Below are 23,875 nucleotides of genomic sequence, written 5' to 3'. Positions count from 1 at the left end.
AAACAAAAATACATTTTATAAAGAATGTCAGTTAAAAGCTTTGGAGCACCTTAAATTACATTTTGGCCAAAAAGAAAAACTCGGTTCCAACATTCATTGAATCAGATGGCTCATTCAGCACAAAACCCACTAATAACTACTTTAATTATTTTTTCTTTGGCAAGATTAGCAAATTTAGGCATTACATGCCAGTAACAAATGCTGACACTACACATCCAATTACATCTGACCAAATTATGAAAGGCAAGCATTGTACTTTTGAATTCCATAAAGTGAGTGTGGAAGAGGTGAAAATTGATTGATGTCTATCAACAATGACAAGCCACCAGGGTCTGACAACTTGGATGGAAAATTACTGATGATAATAGCTGATGATTTTGCCACGTCTTGAATTTAAGCCCACTAGAAAGTGTGTGCCCTCAGGCCTGGAGGGAAGCAAACGTCATTCCATTACCTAAGAATAGTAAACCCCCCTTTACTGGCTCAAATAGCCAAACAATCAGCCTGTTACCAACCCTAAGTAAACTTTTGGGAAGAATTGTGTTTGACCAGATACAATGCAATTTTACAGTAAACAAATTGACAACAGACTTTCAGCCCGCTTACAGGGAAGGGCATTCAACAAGCACAGCACTTACACAAATTACTGATGATTGGCGGAGAGAAATTGATGACCAAAATTTTGTGGGGCTGTTTGGTAGATTTTGGTGTGGCTTTTGACAATATCGATCATAGTGGTGGCAGGTAACCTAGTGGTTAGAACGTTAGACTAGTAACTGAAAGGTTGCAAGATTTAATCCCTGAGCTGACAAGGTAAAATCTGTCATTCCGCCCCTGAACAAGCCAGTTAACCCACTGTTCCTAGGCCGTCATTGAAAATAAGAATTTGTTCTTTAACTGACTTGCATAGTTAAATAAAGGTAAAAAAATAATATATATTTGATGTGTGCATAAATGTGAGAAGAAAGCGCATGCAACCGGGTGTTGAATAACATGTGCCCAGGGAGACAGCAACCTTACCTTAGACCCAGGGCCAGCTCTGGCTTGACCTGTTGTCTGCTGCTAGAAAAACACATGAGTTATGGCTTTAGACCCCCTGCTATATTGTGGATAAAGAGTTACCTGTCTAACGGAACACAGAGTGTGTGCTTTAATGGAAGCCTTTCCAACATAATCCAGGTCAGAATCAGGAATTCCCCAGGGCAGCTGTCTAGGCCCCTTACTTTTTTCAATCTTTACTAATGACATGCAACTGGCTTTGAGTAAAGCCAGTGTGTCTATGTATGCGGATGACTCAACACTATCCATGTCAGCTACTACAGCAACTGAAATGACTGCAACCCTTAACAAAGAGCTGCAGTTAGTTTCAGAGTGGGTGGCAAGGAATAATTTAGACGTAAATATTTCTCAAACTAAAAGCATTGCATTTGGGACAAATCATTCACTAAACCCTAAACCTCAAGTAAATCTTGTAATGAATAATGTGGAAATTGAGCAAGTTGAGGTGCCTAAACTGCTTGGAGTAACCCTGGATTGTAAACTGTCATGGTCAAAACATATTGATACAACAGTAGCTAAGTTGAGGAGAAGTCTATCCATAATAAAGTGCTGCTTTGCCTTCTTAATCTTAACACCACTATCAACAAGGCAGGTCCTACAGGCCCTAGTTTTGTCTCACCTGGACTATTGTTCAGTCGTGTGGTCAGGTGCCACAAAGAGGGACTTAGGGAAATTACAATAGGCTCGGAACAGGATAGCACCGCTGGCCCTTAAAAGTACACGGGGAGCTAAAATGAATGATATGCATGTCAATCTCTCCTGGCTCAAAGTTTTTGTAAGAAGTTTTGACAAGCTGAATTTTTTATTCTAAATAAATAAATATATATTTGACCTTTATTTAACTAGGCAAGTCAGTTAAGAACAAACTCGTACAGACAGCTTGTGAATGCCGAGCTGTCTGTTTAAACTACTAGCACACAGCTCGGACACCAATGCATACCCCACAAGACATGTCACCAGAGGTCTGTTTAAACTACTAGCACACAGCTCGGACACCAATGCATACCCCACAAGACATGTCACCAGAGGTCTGTTTAAACTACTAGCACACAGCTCGGACACCAATGCATACCCCACAAGACATGTCACCAGAGGTCACTTCACAATCCCCAGGTCCAGAACAAACCTTGGGAGGCGCACAGTACTACATAGAGCCATGACTAGACGGAACTCTATTCCACATCAGGTAACTGATACAAGCAATAGAGTCAGATTTAAAAAACTGGTAAAAATACACCTTATGGAACAGCAGGGACTGTGAAGCAACATAAACATAGGCACAGACAACATGCATACACACACACATGATAACACATACACTATACACACACGTACATTGTAATATTGTTGTGTGTTGGTATTATACATTTTGTATTTTAGATATGTAGTGGTGTAATAATGTTATATGGTGTACTGTTTTATATGTTATGTAAGAGCCTTAATGTGTTTGGACCCCAGGAACTGTAGCTGCTGCTAATAGGGATCCCTAATAAATACAAATTCAAATACAAATGTCTGGAATTAAATCTTTAATGTATGTTTCCCTGTATAACTAAAGTCCCCAAGCCTCTCATCATGCAACAAGGTTTACAATGTTGGAATGCAAAATGACTCATTGTTGGCACACAATATACATTTTGTTTTTTAAACGAATAGGCCTAAATGTATTAATACATAATTTATCAATTATTTATCAATTAATTTTTTTTTTGAAAAAGATAATTAAAGCAAGCAAGCCTTGTAATATGTTCAATATAATAGTCGCTGTAAAACGTATTCATAATGCTTTATAGTTTACACAGGTGGTTTATGGAAACTGTTAGCAACATAGGATGAGATAGACAGTTACCATATTCTCCAATCTGGGCGCGTTAAGCATCACTGGTCCATGCGCTGCCTTCAGTCTCCTCGCAGTCGAAGGGAGGAGAGCGAGACAATACGCAGCACCTCCATACACGTAGTGATGCAACTGTTGTATTACGGTTTCATATATTGTATATTTCTAGAATTCCTTCTTCTGAGAGGGAAGAGAACCCTTAGACACTCGGGACAGGTTCGGCGCTTCTACGGCAGCAAAGAATTCACGAGCTGAAGACTGACTGTAGCAGAGTTGTAGGGCTACCGTAAAGCGAGCACTCGACGGTTTCATTAGATGCGTTTTCAGAAACGACGACATTATGTTTTGACGTGAGTAACCTATTTTACATATTTCGTATTCAGTAATATTTGCAATGTTTTTAAGATTGACAATGTTGTGGATGTGCAGCCTTACTGTAGATAAATAGCCCAAGCAAGAATGTAAGACGTTATTTCACTGGTCTACACATAAAGTATGTTAGCCTACACACAAATACTGCAAACTTAGCTTCTTACCCGTGCTTTTAAGGTTATCCTGAGGTATAGCCCACATCTACTGTAAATACAGTGGCAGTAGGTTAGCCTATAATAACCTTCACTTTAGTGGATAAATACAGTTAGATTCCAAAAAGAAGCAACCTACTTCAACAATGTTAGATTGACAGGAGTCAAGAATGTCAAACTTTGAGATAGGCTATTATTGTTGAATAAACTGCAGAGGGCACACATGTAACACAAAACAAAACACATCCATTGCTGTAGTCGTCATATCTAAATAGTAGTTCATAGTAGTAGCTAGTAGTAGTTGCTGTGGTTTTCCTAATTCTGTAGAACAGCTTGTGTCCTGGGGTGGTGAGAGTGACAGCACCATGGCTCATCTAAGGGGCCTGTGGCCAAGCAGCTACTCATTACTGTGCAGCAGCAGCTCTGGTTTCTGTTGGCTGGAGACTGCGTGTGGCTCATCATCAGGGGTCACTGTGACGGGTGTTGCATCATGATGAAACTATATTTTTTTATTAAGACACACTGAGTAAGGTTAACTAAATGACTTCATCTGAATTCACATACCAAAAATCAATAACAGATCATTAAAACCTTTAATACAGCAGTATCACAAGTATTACATGACACAATATGTTTTCTGTTATAAGCGTGTCCTAATACTGTCTCGTAGCCTATTATAATTATTCTCCTACATAAACAGTTCTGTTAGGTGTAGTGTCAGTCAATGATAAACACGAGAATTTATAACAATTTATAACAACATCGTTAAATGGAAGATTTTCTAAGGTCCTTGATACACGCCCTTCACCTGGACTCATACTTAGTTGCTCCTTGACTAGAATTTTACAGGCTCACACACATAGCACTGATTCTAGCGTTCGTCTGCCGATCATTCAGCACGCTGTGTTTTAGGGACCACCTGCTGTCTGACTGCCGACATTTTCAGGTGATTCTACATGTAAAATCGGTGAGCACTCGGTTCGCAAATTGCGTTCAGTGGTGCTTAGTACTCTCGGCCAGCAAACACTATTGGTGTGTCTGAGCCCTAATTCCTTACTAGACTGAAATTGCGTAATCAGTCAACTATTCATGTTTCTTTCCACTCTCCCAAATGAACAGTGGTTCTCAAACTTTTTTGCTTACTGTACCCCCCCCCCCCCAAAAAAAATCCTAGAAACAAAATGATTTATATTAAGAAGCAAAGTGGAAGGCAGCATCGTTTTTGTTTGGAACAGTCTGTTGATTGCATTTGACCTAACAGAACAGCATGCAAACGTACACTGAGATTACAAATCATTAAGACCACGTTCGTAATAGTAAGCTATACCCCCTTTTGCCCTCAGAACAGCCTCATTTCGTCGACTCTACAAGGTGTCTAAAGCGTTCCACAGGGATGCTGGCCCATGTTGACTCCAATGCTTCCCACAGTTGTGTCAAGTTGGCTGGATGTCCTTTGGGTGGTGGAACATTCTTGATACACACGGCAAAATGTTTAGTGTGAAAAACCCAGCAGCGTTGCAGTTCTTGACACATTTAAACTGGTGCGCCTGGCACCCTCTGAATGGCACACATACACAATCCATGTCTTAAATCCTTCTTTAACCTGTCTCCTCCCCTTCATCTACACTAATTGAAGTGGATTTAACAAGGGACATCAATAAGGGATCATAGCTTTCACCTGGATTCTCCTGGTCAGTCTATATCATGGAAGCCTATGTCATATACACTCAGTATATAGTGAATCTAACAGCGTGGAGGAGGAACTTCGCTGCTTGAGTGACATGGGCGGGGCTTTATGTGTATGGGGAGCAGCCGCAAGAGGAAAGAGGGAGAGAGACGACAAACAGAGTAAACTATAAAAACTGACGTTACACGCAGACAGAGTAAACTATAAAAACTGACGTTACACGCAGACAGAGTAAACTATAAAAACTGACGTTACACGCAGACAGAGTAAACTATAAAAACTGACATTACACGCAGACAGAGTAAACTATAAAAACTGACGTTACACGCAGACAGAGTAAACTATAAAAACTGACATTACACGCAGACAGAGTAAACTATAAAAACTGACGTTACACGCAGACAGAGTAAACTATAAAAACTGACGTTACACGCAGGCAGAGTAAACTATAAAAACTGACATTACACGCAGGCAGAGTAAGCTATAAAAACTGACATTACACACAGACAGAGTAAACTATAAAAACTGACATTACACGCAGACAGAGTAAACTATAAAAACTGACATTACACGCAGACAGAGTAAACTATAAAAACTGACGTTACACGCAGACAGAGTAAACTATAAAAACTGACGTTACACGCAGACAGAGTAAACTATAAAAACTGACATTACACGCAGACAGAGTAAACTATAAAAACTGACGTTACATGCAGACAGAGTAAACTATAAAAACTGACATTACACGCAGACAGAGTAAACTATAAAAACTGACGTTACACGCAGACAGAGTAAACTATAAAAACTGACGTTACACGCAGGCAGAGTAAACTATAAAAACTGACATTACACGCAGGCAGAGTAAACTATAAAAACTGACATTACACGCAGACAGAGTAAACTATAAAAACTGACATTACACGCAGACAGAGTAAACTATAAAAACTGACGTTACACGCAGACAGAGTAAACTATAAAAACGGACGTTACACGCAGACAGAGTAAACTGTAAAAATTGATGTGGCGTTTCAAAATAATGCGAAATGGATATCTCTTGTGATATGTATATTACACATGAATATTGCAATTTCGATGTGAATTCGATTAATTATGCAGCCCTACTCCCGATTGCATTTTGCACTTCCCAGGGTACCACCTCATTTGCATTTTACAAACAGGTCTATGTTGAGTCTTCCTAAGTACCCCCTGTGGATAGGCCAAGTACCCCCCAGGTTGAGAACCTCTGATTGACAGAACATATACTCACATTACATGTATACTTCAAATCTAAAGGTTTCAGTTTCTTCTCTTTTCAGTTTAGCAAATTTCATAACGGCATGTTAAATGTGTGTTTCTAAACAAAAAATCAAGACTGACATTTTGTTCTACATATTCTTAATTGTTGACTGTCAAAGGGTCCATAGACAGTGTGTGAGTCATTTGAGCGGCCATCTAGATGAACTAGGCAGGCAGCATCTCCAGTATCTTTCTCATCTTTCTGTGAAAGGTTAGACAAATGCCACAAATAATTGTCAAGAGCAGTTTCCTTATAATGTCTTTCCGTTGGCTTGCCACTATGATTATCTGAGGAGGATAAGGTCAGAAGGGCCAATGAATATCTAGTCGGCCTTGCGGTGTCTGTGTGGAAGCCATCAAGCTTACTGTGACAGTAAGGATGTGAGACTGTGAGGCGTAATCATTGACAAATGAAGACTGTCTGTGACGGTGAAAGTGGATTTCTGGCTGCACCTCTTGTTTCTGTGCATCCAGTCACTGCTGCGGCCGTCCCAAATGACACCATATTCCCCATAAAGTGCCCTACTTCTGGTCAAAAGCAGTGCACTATATAGGGGAAATTATGCCATTTGGGACACACAGCCTGTGTAAAGAGGCCTTAGAGCCAGCTGCTGACAGACTCTGTATGACTGAATGGACTGTGTCTGTGTGGACTCTGCCATGTTAAGCAGGATTACTACAGTAAGTCAAGCACCAATGCCAAGATTAGCAGTGGAAAGAAAGGATGCGTCCCAAATGGCACCATAGTCACTATTTAGTGCACTACTTTTGACCAGACCCCTCTTTAAATAGGGGTTAGGGTGCCAATTGGGATCGTAGCCCAAGACTCTTAACACTCTAGGCATGGATCTAGCTCCCATCTCGGTGGGATCAGAGATGCAGCTCTGATGGCCGTCGAGTGCTTAACTGGTTCACTAAGCATCATGCTGATGCAGGGCTTGAATTTCATGTTTATAAAAGAGGTAGAAATCGAAAAAGGACCGGCTGTATGTATGCCCTCCCTCGTTTTGCCACCAGTGCTTTTGTCTGCCCTGCTTGCAGTGTCTACTCAACATTTGAGATTTTAGTTTTGAGTGGAGATGTGTGATGGCTCCCAAAGCTGCGTCCCTAGATACAAGATTTTGAATTGAAAAAAACACTTTTTCATCAAATCGGCTTTTCATGTAGGTAGCAATTTTATTCCACTGTGTAGTTACTGCCACAAATGGTATTTTCTTTCAAAGGGTAGCCCTTTGAATTACCCTTTCAATTCAAGCCCTCATTCCTGCTTTTACACCCTATTTTCAAACTTGTTGGCCTCATGTTTTCAGATATCTCAAAATGAAGTTCTGAGTCACAACGTGTAACAAGGTGTGAGTCAAGTGACGTTTCTTTTTTCCCGTAAAACAGATAGAAGCAATTATCTGGGAGCTGCTATAGTGTTAGAGACATTCCATAAACAGTCAAGTGTTTATCACCCCATAAAGTTCCTTTATTCTGCAGTTTGACATCAAAAGGGGGTTTGTTGATATCGTTTGACAGACAAATTAACAGCATGCTAGTCCAAGACATTCCCATTGAGAGAATGATAATTAGATGTCTGTTTTTTTAATACACTGAACATTTAATAGGAGGGCTTGTGGTTGTCAAACTGCTGGTGTTGGGGAATTAGCACAAAGTCTACAAGGAATTGAGAGGCACAGGTTGATTCTTTTTGCTCTACCGATCATTTCACCTTTCACTTGGCAGTCTGAGATTTTCAACTTGAAGCTAAAATAGAAGATTCTCAATAAAACGAACTATACTATGTAAAATATCAGGACACAGAGATAGTCACATGGTGGCCAAATATTCTCATTAGTTGCTGTTAAAAATCACCATAGAGGCATCTTGTGGAACACTGGGGAGGCATTGCTGAATTGATCTGATTTGTATTTGTATTTATTATGGATCCCCATTAGTTCCTGCCAAGGCAGCGGCTACTCTTCCTGGGGTTTATTATGGATCCCCATTAGTTCCTGCCAAGGCAGCAGCTTCTCTTTAAGGCAGTTATATACAAATAAAGACATTACATTACACTTCACAACAGATTTCACAACTCTATTCTACTACCACATACTGTATCTACAACACAAAATCCATGTGTACTTGTGTGTATAATGCATATGTTATCGTGTGTGTGTGTATGCGTGTGTCTGTGTGTGTGTGTGTGTGTGTGTGTGTGTGTGTGTGTGTGTGTGTCTCTTCACAGTTCCTACTGTACTGTAAGGTGTAGTTTTATCTTTTTTTATCTGATTTTACTGCTATTGTCATGAGGAAAAGTTCATGCTCTGAAGCTTGTGCTCTTTAACTATCGTTATAATGTAATGTGCTGTGAGTCACAGATGGCATCGTTGATGGCAGAGGGTACTGTAAGGAGAGACGCTAAATACATTTCTCAAAAAATGTCAAGCACTCACTCATTTTAAGTGATTCACTCTTTATTTAATAGCATCTCCAGCCACTCGTTTGTGTGGGTTGCCTTTGGCAGCCCGCCGTTTTCCATTGTTCATTTCTGCATCTCGCTGTGTCAATCATTTAGTTGGTTACCTGCCGCACTCGCTGGCTGCATTAGCAATACAATGTCCATTTCTGTAACCATGTAATCAATGAGAGACAACGTGCTGAAGTAGTCTTGGAACAGTTGAACTGCTGGTATAATCTCATACAGTTGTGTTTCTTTTGAAGCACTTAAATAAAGGTTAAATAAAAAAACTAATAAAGCAGTTATAGCAGTTATAGCTAACTTCTCACCTTACATTGGGGGAGAGGGGGTTCATTTGAGCCAAAATAGTACGTTTCTGGGAAAACATATACAAAATGAATTATTTGACCAAATGTTTAGGAAGAGATCTTCCTTTCATGGAGTTTGTGAAGGAACAAACCACATGGAAAAAGTGTGAAGGTCCAAAAAACTGATTTTCACCAAGTCAAATGAATTTATTGTGTTAGAGATCATTTTAAGATTGTTCTATACATCAGTTGGGGTCTCTAGAAGCTTCAATATGAGGTCCTAAACCTAGCATGATAGTGAAACCTTGTAACTGTGTTGGCTAATATAGACTAAATGTTTGCCTTGGGGAAAGTTGAGCCAATGGCCATGGGGTAAGTTGAACCAATGGTTGAGCAAAAGTTGAGCAAATTGAAGTGTTTTCTTCCCAGGCACAATGCAAGGCATTATCGCTGGGATATGAGGTAGCAACAGGGCCTGGCCTATGTTAAAGAGCCACTGAACATTCTGATTGGCATGTGTTTTTCTGTTGCTCATTCGAAAAACAAGATTTCAGTCTTGGATGTGTATTTCCTGACTGATTCCACATTTCGTTAATGATGTTTGTACCCCATGATACGCTGTAGACGTGGAAGTCTATTTCACTTCCTCAAAATCCCCAGAATGAATCTAAGATAACTCAAGAAATCTGTAATACATTTTGACGTTTTTCCGTGGATGTTTTGGTTATATCAACCTACTGTAAGTTGTTTGGTTCAGTATTTCTCAAGTAAATAAAGTTGGACCTGCTGGGCACGTCTGTCTAACTCTCTATGCTATTTGATAGAGAGCAATCACCACAGCTGTTCATGTTAGTGGGCAAATGGTCATTGTCAAATAAAAACCCAACCTTCATTTACCCGTTGTGACACACGGATGTTCCAAACTCCATTTTAGACCAGACTGACTTTATGACCCAAGTTATGCTATTTACCCTTTGTAGTACATTTTGACACTAGAATAACTGTTTCTGACTCGAATCAATGCCACATAGGACATTTTCAAAGGGATTTGTTGCTTTTTAAAGGCAGTCACTCTTTAAAGGTGTTACAAAAAGTACATTGTTTGTTAGGTGTTAAGCCTGTGTTAAAATATACTTAAAATGATTAAAAGACAATACAACTATTGTGATTGTGTTGAATTGTGTTTGGGAAAGAAAGATGGACTTGGTTTTAAAAAGTTAGTGCTAATATTTAATTCAGTACAGAAATGTGTAGGCGGCTTAACTTACCCTGTCCTGCGGCTCAACTTACCTCACAAGTTGTGAGTTGTGCCAGGAGACCACTTTTTTTGGACAGCTATGTTTTCAAAACGGTTATGTTTACATGAATTCTGATGATTTATAGGGAAACACAACATCCTGAAATACATGAAGATATCTTTGTTAGAGAGGATACTATATTTCCCTTGACGGAGTGATGCGGAATTTAAAAAAGGCTCAACTTACCCCACTCTCCCCTACCGTCACATGGGGCTAAATATAGTATCTTAGATGAGTAGTTTCAAAATGTCATAATAATTCCCATTATGTGCATACATTTATGCACTTTGGATTGACTTACCAATTAACCTGTAGTACTATAAATTCTCTGTGTATTATTTATGCAACTTGTAGGCTATACAGTAACTATAACTTCAAACCTGATAAAATAATTTCCCTTTTGAATGCATATGTTGCATATCTATCAGTTATGTCCAGAGGGGTCTGCAGGACCAAAATGCACTTCCATCCCTGAAGAGAAAAGTACCTTCGCTGTCTTCTAACATCCAGGTTGTATGAACTGTAATCTGAATCTTAATTTTGATGCGTTTATTAGGGGTGTAACAATTCACCAAGCCCACGGTTAAATTATGTATTGCGGTTTTGGGGTCACAGTTCGGTTCGCTTTCGGTACAGCAGTAAAATTAAATGCCAACAGTTACTGGAGTTAATTTTTGTTCATTTAAGAAAATACAAAGTGTTGGTATTCCTGATTGTGAAAACACACGATTACTCATAAAAAAACAACACTAAAATAAAGTGCAATATGTGTGTAAAGTCAATATGTAAACGAAGAGAAAAATATTCACAGTTGTGTGACTCTCATAAAGGCGTTGTGTCTATAGCACAGTACTTTTCATCTCCCACTCCGGGATAATGTGATGGGTCACTGTTCTTGTCAATATGGGGGCGCTGTTTTCACTTTGTAAAAATTTGTTCCCAAATTAAACTGCCTCGTACTCAATTCTTGCTCGTACAATATGCATATTATTATTACTATTGGATAGAAAACGCTCTCTAGTTTCTAAAACCGTTTGAATTATATCTGTGAGTAAAACAGAACTCAAGTTGCAGCAAACTTCCTGTCAGGAAGTGAGAAATCTGAAATCGGGCACACTGTTCCAGGGTCAGTTTATTAATTTGCATGTAATCTATGAGTCGACATGCACTGCATACGATTTCCCCTAGATGTCAGTAAGCAGTGAGAATTGGAATGGGGTTGCTAGGCAGATCTGAGGCACTCTTTTCAACGTTCGTCATGATGCAAGACAGACCTCAGGATGGCATTCTGAAAAGCTCTCGTTATAGGCCTTAGATATATCCGGCTCTGATTTTATTCGATATAGGTGTTAAAAACATCATAATGTAGTTATTTTAAACCGAGTTATATCAGTTTATTGCGTTTTTCGGAATTTTCTTTGTGCTGCGTTATGAAGAGTTGGACACGTCTGGGCCACATAGCTAATGTTTGCTGCTAATTCCTAAGTTGAAGACGACAATCTACAACCGAGCAACGATGATTCTGGACAAAGGACAACTTGCACAAGATTCTGATGGAAGCTCATCAAAAAGTAAGAACTATTTATGATGTTAATTCGTTGTTCTGTTGAAAAATGTTACACTACTATTCCGCCATTAATTTCGGTGCGGTCTCGCTTTAACGCACGCTGTATGCCGTAGTAATGTTAATTTTAAATATCTAACACAGCGGTTGCATTAAGAACTAATGTATCTTTCATTTGCTGTCCAACCTGTATTTTTTTGTCAAGTTTATGATTAGTTATTGATTAGATTAGGTGCCTCTCCCAAGATTTCTCCCGACATTTTGTTGGCAGCTTGGCTACTATTCTCATTGTATAACCACGATTTGTGCCGCTAAATATGCACATTTTCGAACAAACAATATATGTATTGTGTAATATGATGTTATAGGACTGTCATCTGATGAAGTTTTGAGAAGGTTAGTGAAAAATGTAATATCCTTTGCTGGTTTATTCGCTATCGCTAACGTGCATGAATCAATGCTGCTGTGTGGTTGGCTATTGTAGTAAGCTAATATAATGCTAAATTGTGTTTTCGCTGTAAAACACTTAAAAAATCCGAAATATTGGCTGGATTCACAAGATCTTTGTCTTTCATTTGCTGTACGCTGTGTATTTTTCATAAATGTTTTATGATGAGTATTTAGGTAATTCACGTTGCTCTTTGTAGTTATTGTAGTTGCTTTGGTGAGAGTTGTGATGGTGGCTGCAATGTAAAACTATGATTTATACCTGAAATATGCACATTTTTCGAAAAAAACATATGCTATACAATAAATATGTTATCAGACTGTCATCTGATGAAGTTGTTTCTTGGTTAGTGACTATTTATATCTTTATTTGGTCGAATTTGTGATAGCTACCTATGCAGGAAAAAAATGGTGGGAAAAAAAAGTTGTGTCTTTTGCTATGGTGGTTAGCTAATAGAAATACATATTGTGTCTTCCCTGTAAAACATTTTAAAAATCAGAAATGATGGCTGGATTCACAAGATGTGTATCTTTCATTTGGTGTCTTGGACTTGTGATTTCATGAACATTTTATTATATGATATCCCTGTCGCTTTAGGCTAGGCTATGCTAGTCAGCTTTTTTGATGGGGGGGATCCCGGATCCGGGTTTGTGACTCGTTAGAGGTTATTAAGTAGCTCTCTGTATCCCTGGAGGGCCATCATCTGCAGTAAGCGCACCACAGGGTACATTGGCCAATTCATTGAAAACTTTGGCTTTGGCTTGCTTATATTGAGCAGGTACTACCTGTTTGCTGAAATTGGTGCGAGAGGGAAGTTTGTAACGTGGCTCAACCACTTTCACAAGGTGCTGAAACCCTCTATTCACAACCACCGAGAATAGGCGCATATCCACGGCTATAAACACTAATCGCGCTTGGAATTTCTTTAGCCTGGTCAGAATCAGCTGTGAAGAGCTGCTTGAATGCAGAGGGGAAGTGAAGTTGTGTTGTTGTTTCTTTGCATTTCTGTCTGGCTCCGGTGGTAGGAATATTGGGGTGATTTTGATGTAAATGTATCAAAATGCTTGAGGTGTTGGCAGCTACATAGGCTATTCTCGATGAGCAGTGGCGACATATGTTAACGTTTTATACACAGCTCTCTGTCCATCGCCGTTGTACTCGACTTGGAAGCTAACATTTTCCCAAACTGGAGATTTAAACGATGATGGAGGATCCTCCTGGTTTATTGGCCCCACCACTCGTCATCGTACAGAACTAGTTCCTGGCTGTGCCTCACAAATGGATAGTTTGAAATGCCGCAATTAAGATTTGAATTTCGATTACAATGTGCACATAGGCTCTAGTTGTTTTAACAGAATAGCCTGAAAAATATTTTTTTTAAATATTTTTTCTAATGTATTCATTCGTGTTCGCAGTGCGGACCAAACCGAGTTCCCTGTACTGAACGGTTTGGTACAAATAGGTGTATCGCTACGCCCGTAGCGTTTATACTACAAAAGACACTGTGTTATTGAGGCATTATGTCATACAGCCTTCAGGGGGGAGGATATTGGCAGATACATGAAAGGACTTGGCAGTAGTATAGTGAAAGATAATAATAATAATGGAATGGAAATGTGTTTATTGCATATCCCAACTCCCCCTGAGACACCCGCAGGGAGTGGGGTCACAGCCAGGGTCACCATATCCCAACTCCCCCTGAGACACCCGCAGGGAGTGGGGTCTCAGCCAGGGTCACCATTGCCGAGCACCCCTGGAGCTCTGGTCAAAAGTATAGTGCACTATGTAGGGAATACACTGCCATTTGCAAGCAGCTAAAGTAAACGGTCCACAGTGAGGGATGAATAATATTCAACATAGCCGGCACAAACAATAGCACACAGCAATGGAGAGAGGCTATGGATTATATAACGGAACTGTGTACCATTGAGACGATGGTGGAGATTGCAATTAATGCTCATGGCTCCTCAGAGGGATCTTTGAGGAACCAGTAGTTGTCTGCAGTGGAGTGAGCATGGTGGAGATGATAATGAGGGGTAATGTGGTGCTTGTAAGCAGCATGAAAGTGCCAAAGGAATCAAAGACGAGAAGACACAGAATCCTCCATTAAATATACGTCAATGACAGTGGAAACAAAGAACAAAGACCTAAACTCTTCATGTGTTTGTTACGACTGGTGTGTGTGTGTGTGTGTGTGTGTGTGTGTGTGTATTTGTGTGTGTGTGCATGGGTGTGTGTGTGCATGTGTATGGGGAGGATGGTTGGAATAGCTTATTTATGAAGGCATCAACCCCCCTCCCCCTATCACGCCAGCTGTTTATGACACTACAGTGGAGGCTTTGATCATCAGGCCAAGGGCACAGAGCTTGACGTGACAGATGCAGACCAGAAGGTAGGAACCGTAATTGTTGCTCTCTCACTCAAGTTTTTAAAATAGATGTGTCTCTTCATATCACGGCATTTCTTTACTCCACTGCCAAGTATTGTGTTATTATACCCCTCGTGAAAATACCCCAAAATACGTTTTGGACACACCCCCTGAGCTATAGTGCCACGCAACACAGATAAGATCTACTATTGCACTTCTTTGTGAAAAATAGTGCCTCTAACGACTTCAGGTAAATTATTTTCCCAATAACTTGTACACAATTACAAGTTTGAACTCAAAGAGTTCAATTATCACAACGCATTATCACAACAGTCAACAGTAGTACAAGGTGCCTTGGGAAAGTCCATTCAAAACAGGAGGAATGTTACACCTGCTACCGGAGCTGCGAATTGTCATCATTCATTTATTACCTGGGATTTCAGACAACGCAGGTGCCCAAACCCCATACTCATCTGACCTGGAAATGACTGCAAGCCAAACAGCTGCTTCATACATTCATGTTTAAATTGCTGTCATGCACTTGATTGTCCCTATTGAGTGTAATCTAATTACATGATAAGCATAGTAGGCATATATTTTTTGCAAAAAAAGCTATTTGAATGCTATTTGAATTCCTACATTTCTGTCATGCGGGGTTACAGGTACAATATTTAAATTCATATAATTTCATATTGAATCCATATTTGTTTTATTCATCAACCCCGAACTCCCATCCCATCCCCCCAACCCCAACCAGCAAACAAACTTCTCATTTCTCAAGTAAGGCCCTATGCTTTAGGTGATTTATCGTAATTAATTATATCAACAAAATGTATTTGTTATTTGAGTATTTGTTATTTTAAATATTTATATTTATTTTAAATATTTATTTCTGTGTATTTTAGTATTTTCAAGTACACAGCCCCAAAACAAGTACTTTTATTGGAATGTTTGCATGGTTATTTGTAAAAAAAAATGTATAAAACAGTCTTCCAAATTATATTTTAAATTATTTTCAAAAGCGTATTTTAAATACTATTTTCAAATACCTGGGTTAAATGTATGGCGTATGTATGTGAGCATTTTCAAATTCTTTCCAAGTGTATTTTCAAATACATTGTATTATTCAACTACTTGATTTTTCCAATAAAAGTTATCTGAATACTTACTTTGGAATGTATGTGAAAGTTATTGAGATATTTGAAATAGTACTTGAACCCAGGCCTGATAGGTAGTCACGATAATTATTAAATACATTAATGACATGAAATGCAAACACTTCTCTTGCCACTGACGTTTACACCTCAGGGAAATAATTACTATAGCATTGACACACCATGCATGAGATTTGCATGGCTAGTTAATTCAAGGCAAGGCTATGCTACCCTAGAGCACTCCAGCAGTAGCTGTCAGGGAAACAATTATTTCTACCCAATTATTTTCTCCTCTGAGACAGAGGCGTAAAAGTGAATTGGATATTGGAGGAACTGTTTTATGTTGCTTCTTTCAAGGCTTTTTCTTTTATTGATGTCAGGTCTTTACCAAAGTCTTGTATGCATCACAGAGGGTAATTATATCCTACAATAGATCCATAATGCTATAAACAAGACTGCTGACTTATTGAGACCAGACAAATGACCAATCAATATATTTCATAGAGACACATTTATTTTTTAAATTACATTTACAATGTTTTTCCTTTTCTTGAATATCTTATTTGCCTGATGACAAACTGAATTCTTCCGCAGCTCTATTGTACCCTACAGTCTGAGACTGTGTTGAATTTTTTAATGGGGATGGGGGGGGGGGGGGGGGGGGGGTTAAAGGTACAATATTTTAATTAATATAATTTCATATTGTATTCCATTTTTTTTCCTTATTTCATACATTGTACCTGTGGGCTGCCACTCAGAAGAAGAAGACCACAAGAAGATAATAAAAAAAATAAACATTACAAAAGGTGCATAATTACAAAGTATTGATAATGTTGATCATATTTTAAAGTTTAAATAATAATAAATTCAGTATGAACAGGAAAAGAAAAGAAAGCACAAAACAACTCCAACCCCCCACCCGATCCCCCCAACCCCAACCTCCCATCCCCCCAACCCCCCATCCCATCCCCCCAACCTCCCATCCCATCCCCCCAACCCCAACCTCCCATCCCATTCCATCCCCCCAACCCCAACCTCCCATCCCATCCCCCCAACCCCAACCCCCCACCCGATCCCCCCAACCCCAACCTCCCATCCCCCCAACCCCCCATCCCATCCCCCCAACCCCAACCTCCCATCCCCCCAACCCCCCATCCCATCCCCCCAACCCCAACCTCCCATCCCCCCAACCCCCCATCCCATCCCCCCAACCCCAACCTCCCATCCCCCCAACCCCAACCTCCCATCCCATTCCATCCCCCCAACCCCAACTCCCATCCCCCCAAACCCAACCTCCCATCCCATTCCATCCCCCCAACCCCAACCTCCCATCCCCCCAATCCCCCATCCGATCCCCCCAACCCCAACCTCCCATCCCCCCAACCCCCCATCCCATCCCCCCAACCCCAACCTCCCATCCCCCCAACCCCAACCCCAACCTCCCATCCCATCCCCCCAACCTCAACCTCCCATCCCCCCAACCTCCCATCCCCCCAACCCCAACCTCCCATCCCATCCCCCCGGCCCCAACCTCCCATCCCATCCCCCCAACCTTCCATCCCATCCCCCCAACCTCCCATCCCCCTAACCCCAACCTCCCATCCCATCCCCCCAACCCCAACCTCCCATCCCACCCCCCCAACCCCAACCTCCCATCCCATCCCCCCAACCCCAACCTCCCAACCCCCCAACCCCAACCTCCCATCCCCCCCAACCTCCCATCCCCCCAACCCCAACCTCCCATCCCCCCAACCAACAAACTTCACATACAGTGGCTTGCGGAAATATTCCCCCCCCCTTGGCATTTTTTCTATTATGGAATTTAAATGTATTTTTTGGGGGGTTTGTATTATTTGATTTACACAACATGCCTCCCACTTTGAAGATGCAAAACATGTTTTTTTTGTGAAACAAACAAGAAATAAGACCAAAAAAATTAAAACTTGAGTGTGTATAACTATTCACCCCCCCAAAGTCAATACTTTGTAGAGCCACCTTTTGTCTCTTGGGGTATGTCTCTATAAGCTTGGCACATCTAAACCACTGGGATTTTTGCCCATTCGTCAAGGCAAAACTTCTCCAGCTCCTTCAAGTTGGATGGGTTCCGCTGGTGTACAGCAATCTTTAAGTCATACCACAGATTCTCAATTGGATTGAGGTCTGAGCTTTGACTAGGCCATTCCAAGACATTTAAATGTTTCCCCTTAAACCACTTAAGTGTTGCTTTAGCAGTATGCTTAGTGTCATTGTCCTGCAGGAAGGTGAACCTCCGTCCCAATCTCAAATCTCTGGAAGACTGAAACAGGTTTGCCTCAGAATTTCCCTGTATTTAGCGCCATCCATCATTCCTTCAATTCTGACCAGTTTCCCAGTCCCTGTCGATGAAAACATCCCCACAGCATGATGCTGCCTCCACCATGCTTCACTGTGGGGATGGTATTCCTAGGGTGATGAGAGGTGTTGGGCTTGCGCCAGACAGTGTTTTCCTTGATGGCCAAAAAGCTCAATTTTAGTCTCATCTGACCAGAGTACCTTCTTGCATATGTTTGGGGAGTCTCCCACATGCCTTTTGGCGAACACCAAACGTGTTCGCCATAAAGCAATGTTTTTTTTTCTGGCCACTCGTCCGTAAAGCCCAACTCTGTGGAGTGTACGGCTTAAAGTGGTCCTATGGATAGATACTCCAATAGCCTACAACAGATCCATAATGCAATAAAACAAAACTGCTGACTTATTGAGACCAGACAAATGACCAATCAATATATTTAATAGAGATACATTTATTTTTTAAATTACATTTACAATATTTTATCCTTTCTTGAGTATCTTATTTGCCTGATGACAAACTGAATTATTCCGCAGCTCTATCGTTTGCTACATACTTCAGTCTGAGATTGCCATCATTGAAGTCATTTGTGGTGACGTCAAAATGATGGGTGTTGTACAAAACAAAGTCATCAGTGATTGGATCATCTCTAACCAATCACATTATCAAAGCCAATGACAAGTTTTCTAACCACCGCTTTACCCACGTGTGTTCTGGCTCTGGCCCAACCCATCGGTTCCTGGGATCAATCAGATGGTCGAGAATGGATTTCCATTGGCGTAGCGTTTGGCCGGAGCAAGGAGTTTGGGTTGCCAGGCAATCTGCCTGTAGGCGATGCACTTTATATGAACCAATGTAAAGACTCGTATTTACACTCATTGCTCTAATGTAAGCTATCTGACGTTTTTCTTCTCTGTAAGGCTAAGAGATGTTCTTCTATGGCTCTGCGATCTTAATTTGAATTTCTCATTTTACAGACTCAAAAGCCACAGTGACTCTTTTACCTCAGCCTCTTCCATCCTCCATCATGTACATAATTACAACAGGATGTTCCTAGCTAAGTGAATGTAATTGGGTTCCTGTCATCCCCTAGTGCCTATGTTTTCTCCAGGTAGTCATTCACCTCTTAATATTGAGCTCATGTATTATTCACGAAGCCTGTCCCGCTGCTGCGACCCTTAACTATAATTAGCTTTTCCCAACACCTCCCTTTCTTTAAGACGTACAATCTGGAGAGCGGAGATGGGAGAGGAAGAGAGAGCCAAAGAGAAGCAGGGTGCGCAGAAACAGTTAGTGACACCTTGGTGAGGAGTTGTGCTGTGTGAAGGAGGGAGGGAGGGAGGGGGGGTTACGAAAGAGAGGGAGAGAAAGAGAGAGGGGTGGTTGCGAAAGAGAGAGAGAGGGAGAGAAAGAGAGCGCGGCTACCGATTGCCATTATGAGTGTTTACGCCACTGTTTTGGAGAGCCAATGATCTGCTCTTGTGTGAGTCATGGAGATTATTTAGACTGGTGACAGCGTGCAGCACAGAGCATCGGCAGAACTCCCTCACGCTCCTCACACTGACAACAGACAGGAGACAGAGCAGAGAGAGACACTTCTTAAAAATACAGCAATACAGCCGGCAGGTGAGTGAGTGTAAATGCCTGTAGCTGTGATATTTCATGGTTTGCTGTGTAAAGCTTGAGCATCCTGTATCCTCTCTCTGTTACCAGCGACTTCAGATGATCATGATCTCTCCCCTCAGCATGCTGTTTTATGTCATTGTTAGAGGTAGACATAGAGGCAGATCTCTCTCTCTCTCTCTCTCTCTGTGCATCTTTCTCTCAATCCTCTGTCACTCTCCTTCCTGCCTCCCCCTCTGTCTCATTTCTTGCTGTCACTGTCTGTCATTCTTGTCCCTGCCTCCCCTCTCTCTGTCTTCCTCACTCCCTCCCTGCACTCCTCTCTGTGACAGTGAGTTGTCTCATGTCTTGTGTACAAAGGATCCATCAAAATGTCTGTGGTCTGGTGGAAGTAACTAATTTCAGGTGGTTAAATTTGTCATCCAAATCATTGTATTCAACATGCTGTTTAGTCTTTTTGGAAGGAGAAGGTGCATGTCCCCCCCCCCCCCCCCCCCCCCCCCCCCACACACACACACACAGCTATAGCCTCCACCTACAAAACAGCCAATGTAGGTGCACACAGTGCCACAGTCTTGTATTACAGAATGAGTCATAGATACATAACGTTATAGTGTGCTCAAGGCATCAGTCTACAGTGCAATTCTAATTCAATTCCCTCTCCCTGTCAATTCCATTTAATTCAAATAACATCCCAGGTCAGTCTTTGAATTCAGATATAATTAAATTCCTTTCAAATTCAATGTTAGGTAAATTCCAAGAATTAAATTCCCAATTAAATATTATCCCCAACAATTCCACAAATTCAAATTCATTTCCCTTGGGCTTTCAGGCTAATCATGTCACTGTTCAGACAGCCTTGCTACAGCATACTGCTATACTGGAAATATAAGTAATATAAATTATTTAAAATAAATCCTGCAGTCCATTGATACTAAGTGCATTAATTCCATTCACTGGAAAATGTACAAATATAAAATTTCAATTCAATTCCAAAGATTTTTTCAAATCCAATTCAAACAGTTCAAACAGTCTAATTCCAATTCAATTCCATGTCCATAGATAGTTCAAATTCGACTTCAATTCAATGTAAATTCTCCGCTTCATGAATAAATTCAATACTTTAATTGGAATATTACATTGGGACTGAAGCTGTGCAGAGCACACACAGGTAAACCATAGAAGCACTGTTAGCATGTTTTAAATGCTGGAATGAATGGTGCTCTGCTTGTCGTTATCGCATACTAGTGTCTGTCTACTCATTGTGATTTACTACCATGCCTGCACTGGGGTTTGTTTGAGGAGGATTCTGCTTCTTTGTGTTAAGAGGTGTAATGTACAGCTCTTATGGATGGGGCTAAATATAGCAGTGGTTTCTGTGTGTGTGTGTGTGTGTGTGTGTGTGTGTGTGTGTGTGTGTGTGTGTGTGTGTGTGTGTGTGTGTGTGTGTGTGTGTGTGTGTGTGTGTGTGTGTGTGTGTGTGTGTGTGTGTGTGTGTGTGTGTGTGTGTGTGTGTGTGTGTGCGTGCAGACCCACAACAAGTCATCACTGTTTCCCTACTGTGTGTTTGTGTGTGTGCGTGCGTGCTACTTACTATATGTGTGTGTGTGTGTTGAGAGGTATAGCCTACTGTACAGTAGTCAGAAGATGGGACTAAGCGATGCGTAGGGGTGTCTGCTGGCCTGCCAAGGATAGTCAGCTGATCTGCTTGGAGGTGCAGGAGATTTATGACCCCCAAGAACAAAAGTGTGTCTGCCTTGGGACCATAAACCATAAATCACAGAGAACTGGTTCAGACCGGGTCAGCAGCTCCTCTGTTCTGTGTTTGTACGTATTTGTATTTATTATGGATCCCCATTAGCGGTTGCCAAGGCAGCAGCTACTCTTCCTGGGGTCCAGCAAAATGAAGACAGTTGTACAATTTGAAAAACATTACAATGCATTACACAACAGATTTCACAACACATTAAGTGTGTGTGTGTGTGTGTGTGTGTGTGTGTGTGTGTGTGTGTGTGTGTGTGTGTGTGTGTGTGTGTGTGGTGGTTGTGCTTTTAACGCGGTCTCTCCCTGTCTCAGATGTTTGTTGATATACGGTACAGCTGGGTTGGATGTGCTAGGTTGAATTTCAGTGCATTCCGAAAGTATTCAGACCCCTTGACTTTTTCCACATTTTGTTACATTATAGCCTTATTCTAAAATTGATTAAATAAAAATAAATCTTCATCAATACCCCATAATGACACAGTCAAAAACAGGTTTTTAGAAATTTTTGCAAATCTATTAAAAATAAAAAACAGAAATTCCTTATTTACATAAGTATTCAGACCCGTTGCTATGAGACTCGGAATTGAGCTCAGGTGCATCCTGTTTCCATTGATCATCCTTGAGATGTTTCTACAACTTGATTGGAGTCCACCTGTGGTAAATTCAATTGATTGGACATGATTTGGAAAGGCACACACCTGTCTATATAAGGTCCCACAGTTGACAGTGCATGTCAGAGCAAAAACCAAGTCATGATTTTGAAGGAATTGTCCGTAGAGCTCCGAGACAGATCTGGGAAAGAGTACCAAAAACATTCTGCAGCATTGAAGGTCCCCAAGAACACAGTGGCCTCCATCATTCTTAAATGTAAGAAATTTGTGGAGATGGGAGAACCTTCCACAATGACATCCATCTCTGCAGCACTCTACCAATCAGGCCTTTATGGTAGAGTGGTCAGACGGAAGATGAAACCAAGATTGATCTGGTCTGATGAAACCAAGATTGAACTTGGTTTCATCATTCATTTCACCTGAATGCCAAGCGGCACATCTGGAGGAAACCTGGTATCATCCCTACGGTGAAGCATGGTGGTGGCAGCATCATGCTGTGAGGATTTTTTTCAGCGCAGGTACTGGGAGACTAGTCAGGATCGAGGGAAAGATGAATGGTGGAAAGTAGAGAGATCCTTGATGAAAACCTGCTCCACACCACTGAAGACCTCAGACTGGGGCGAAGGTTCACCTTCTAACAGGACAGTGACCCTAAGCAGACAGCCAAGACAACGCAGGAGTGGCTTCATGACAAGTCTCTGAATGTCCTTGAGTGGCCCAGCCAGAGCCCGGACTTGAACACGATCGAACATCTCTGGAGTGTCCTGATAATAGCTGTGTAGCGATGCTCCCCATCCAACCTGACAGAGCTTGAGAGGATCTGCAGAGAAGAATGGGAGAAACTCCCCACATACAGGTGTGCCAAGCTTGTAGCATCATCCCAAGAAGACTCTAGGCTGTAATCGCTGCCAAAGGTGCTTCATCAAAGTACTGAGTAAAGGGTCTGAATGCTTATGTAAATATGATATTTATTTATTTTATTTTTAATACGTTTCTAAAAACCTGTTTTTGCTTTGTAATTATGGGGTATTTTGTGTAGATTGATGAGAAAAACATTTTTTTAAATTAATTTTAGAATAACGCTGTAATGTAACGAAATGTGGAAAAAGTCAAAGGTTCTGAATAATTTCCGAATGCACTGTAAGTGGTGTCTCAAGTGGCTTCTTTTTATTTATCTGGAGGAAGACCTGGCCTTGTGTCTGTTATGGATTCTATCCTGACACTGTGTTCAATGTGGATCACACCGGTTTATGTTCCTTGTATGACTGTTGTGATGTTGCTAACCGGAACCTTTTGCTGTCTAGAGGTATTCAGCAGGGTAATTGCAAAATGTTTAAGTTTCAATTAAGACATTCTCTTTTTCTAATGCCAAAATGTCACTGGCTTTTCTTTGAAATGACCTCAAACAGTTTTCTGCTAATTCCTTTATTCACCTTTATTTATTTAGTCATTCCACTGACACAAGGTGTTATATATTTTTATTGAGACTGTAATATCAAAATAGCAAATTAAGTTTTGTGTAAGGCTGTAAGTGAACTAGCAATTCATTGTATTATATTCTATGT

The 23,875-nt window shown here is 40.8% G+C and overlaps 1 protein-coding gene across 4 annotated transcripts in view; it reads left to right on the top strand.

Moving 5' to 3' along the window:
* The first annotated feature begins 2,906 nt into the window (after nucleotides 1-2,906).
* The window catches only part of LOC129862075 (alpha-1,3-mannosyl-glycoprotein 4-beta-N-acetylglucosaminyltransferase C-like), a 198,867-nt gene continuing 177,898 nt past the window's right edge, over nucleotides 2,907-23,875 (top strand). For 2 of the 4 annotated variants that reach the window (XM_055933422.1, XM_055933420.1), the window contains exon 1: nucleotides 2,907-3,246. The gene's annotated coding sequence lies outside the window, so the exon portion shown is untranslated. Of the gene's footprint in view, nucleotides 3,247-19,695; nucleotides 19,939-23,875 lie in introns of those variants that run through there. The other 2 variants (XR_008760719.1, XM_055933423.1) reach the window with 2 other exon arrangements.

The sequence above is a fragment of the Salvelinus fontinalis genome, chromosome 9 (assembly GCF_029448725.1).
Source record: "Salvelinus fontinalis isolate EN_2023a chromosome 9, ASM2944872v1, whole genome shotgun sequence".
NCBI lineage: Eukaryota > Metazoa > Chordata > Actinopteri > Salmoniformes > Salmonidae > Salvelinus > Salvelinus fontinalis.
Note: the sequence above shows the minus strand (reverse complement) of the source record. Positions and strands in the feature narration are given on the sequence as shown.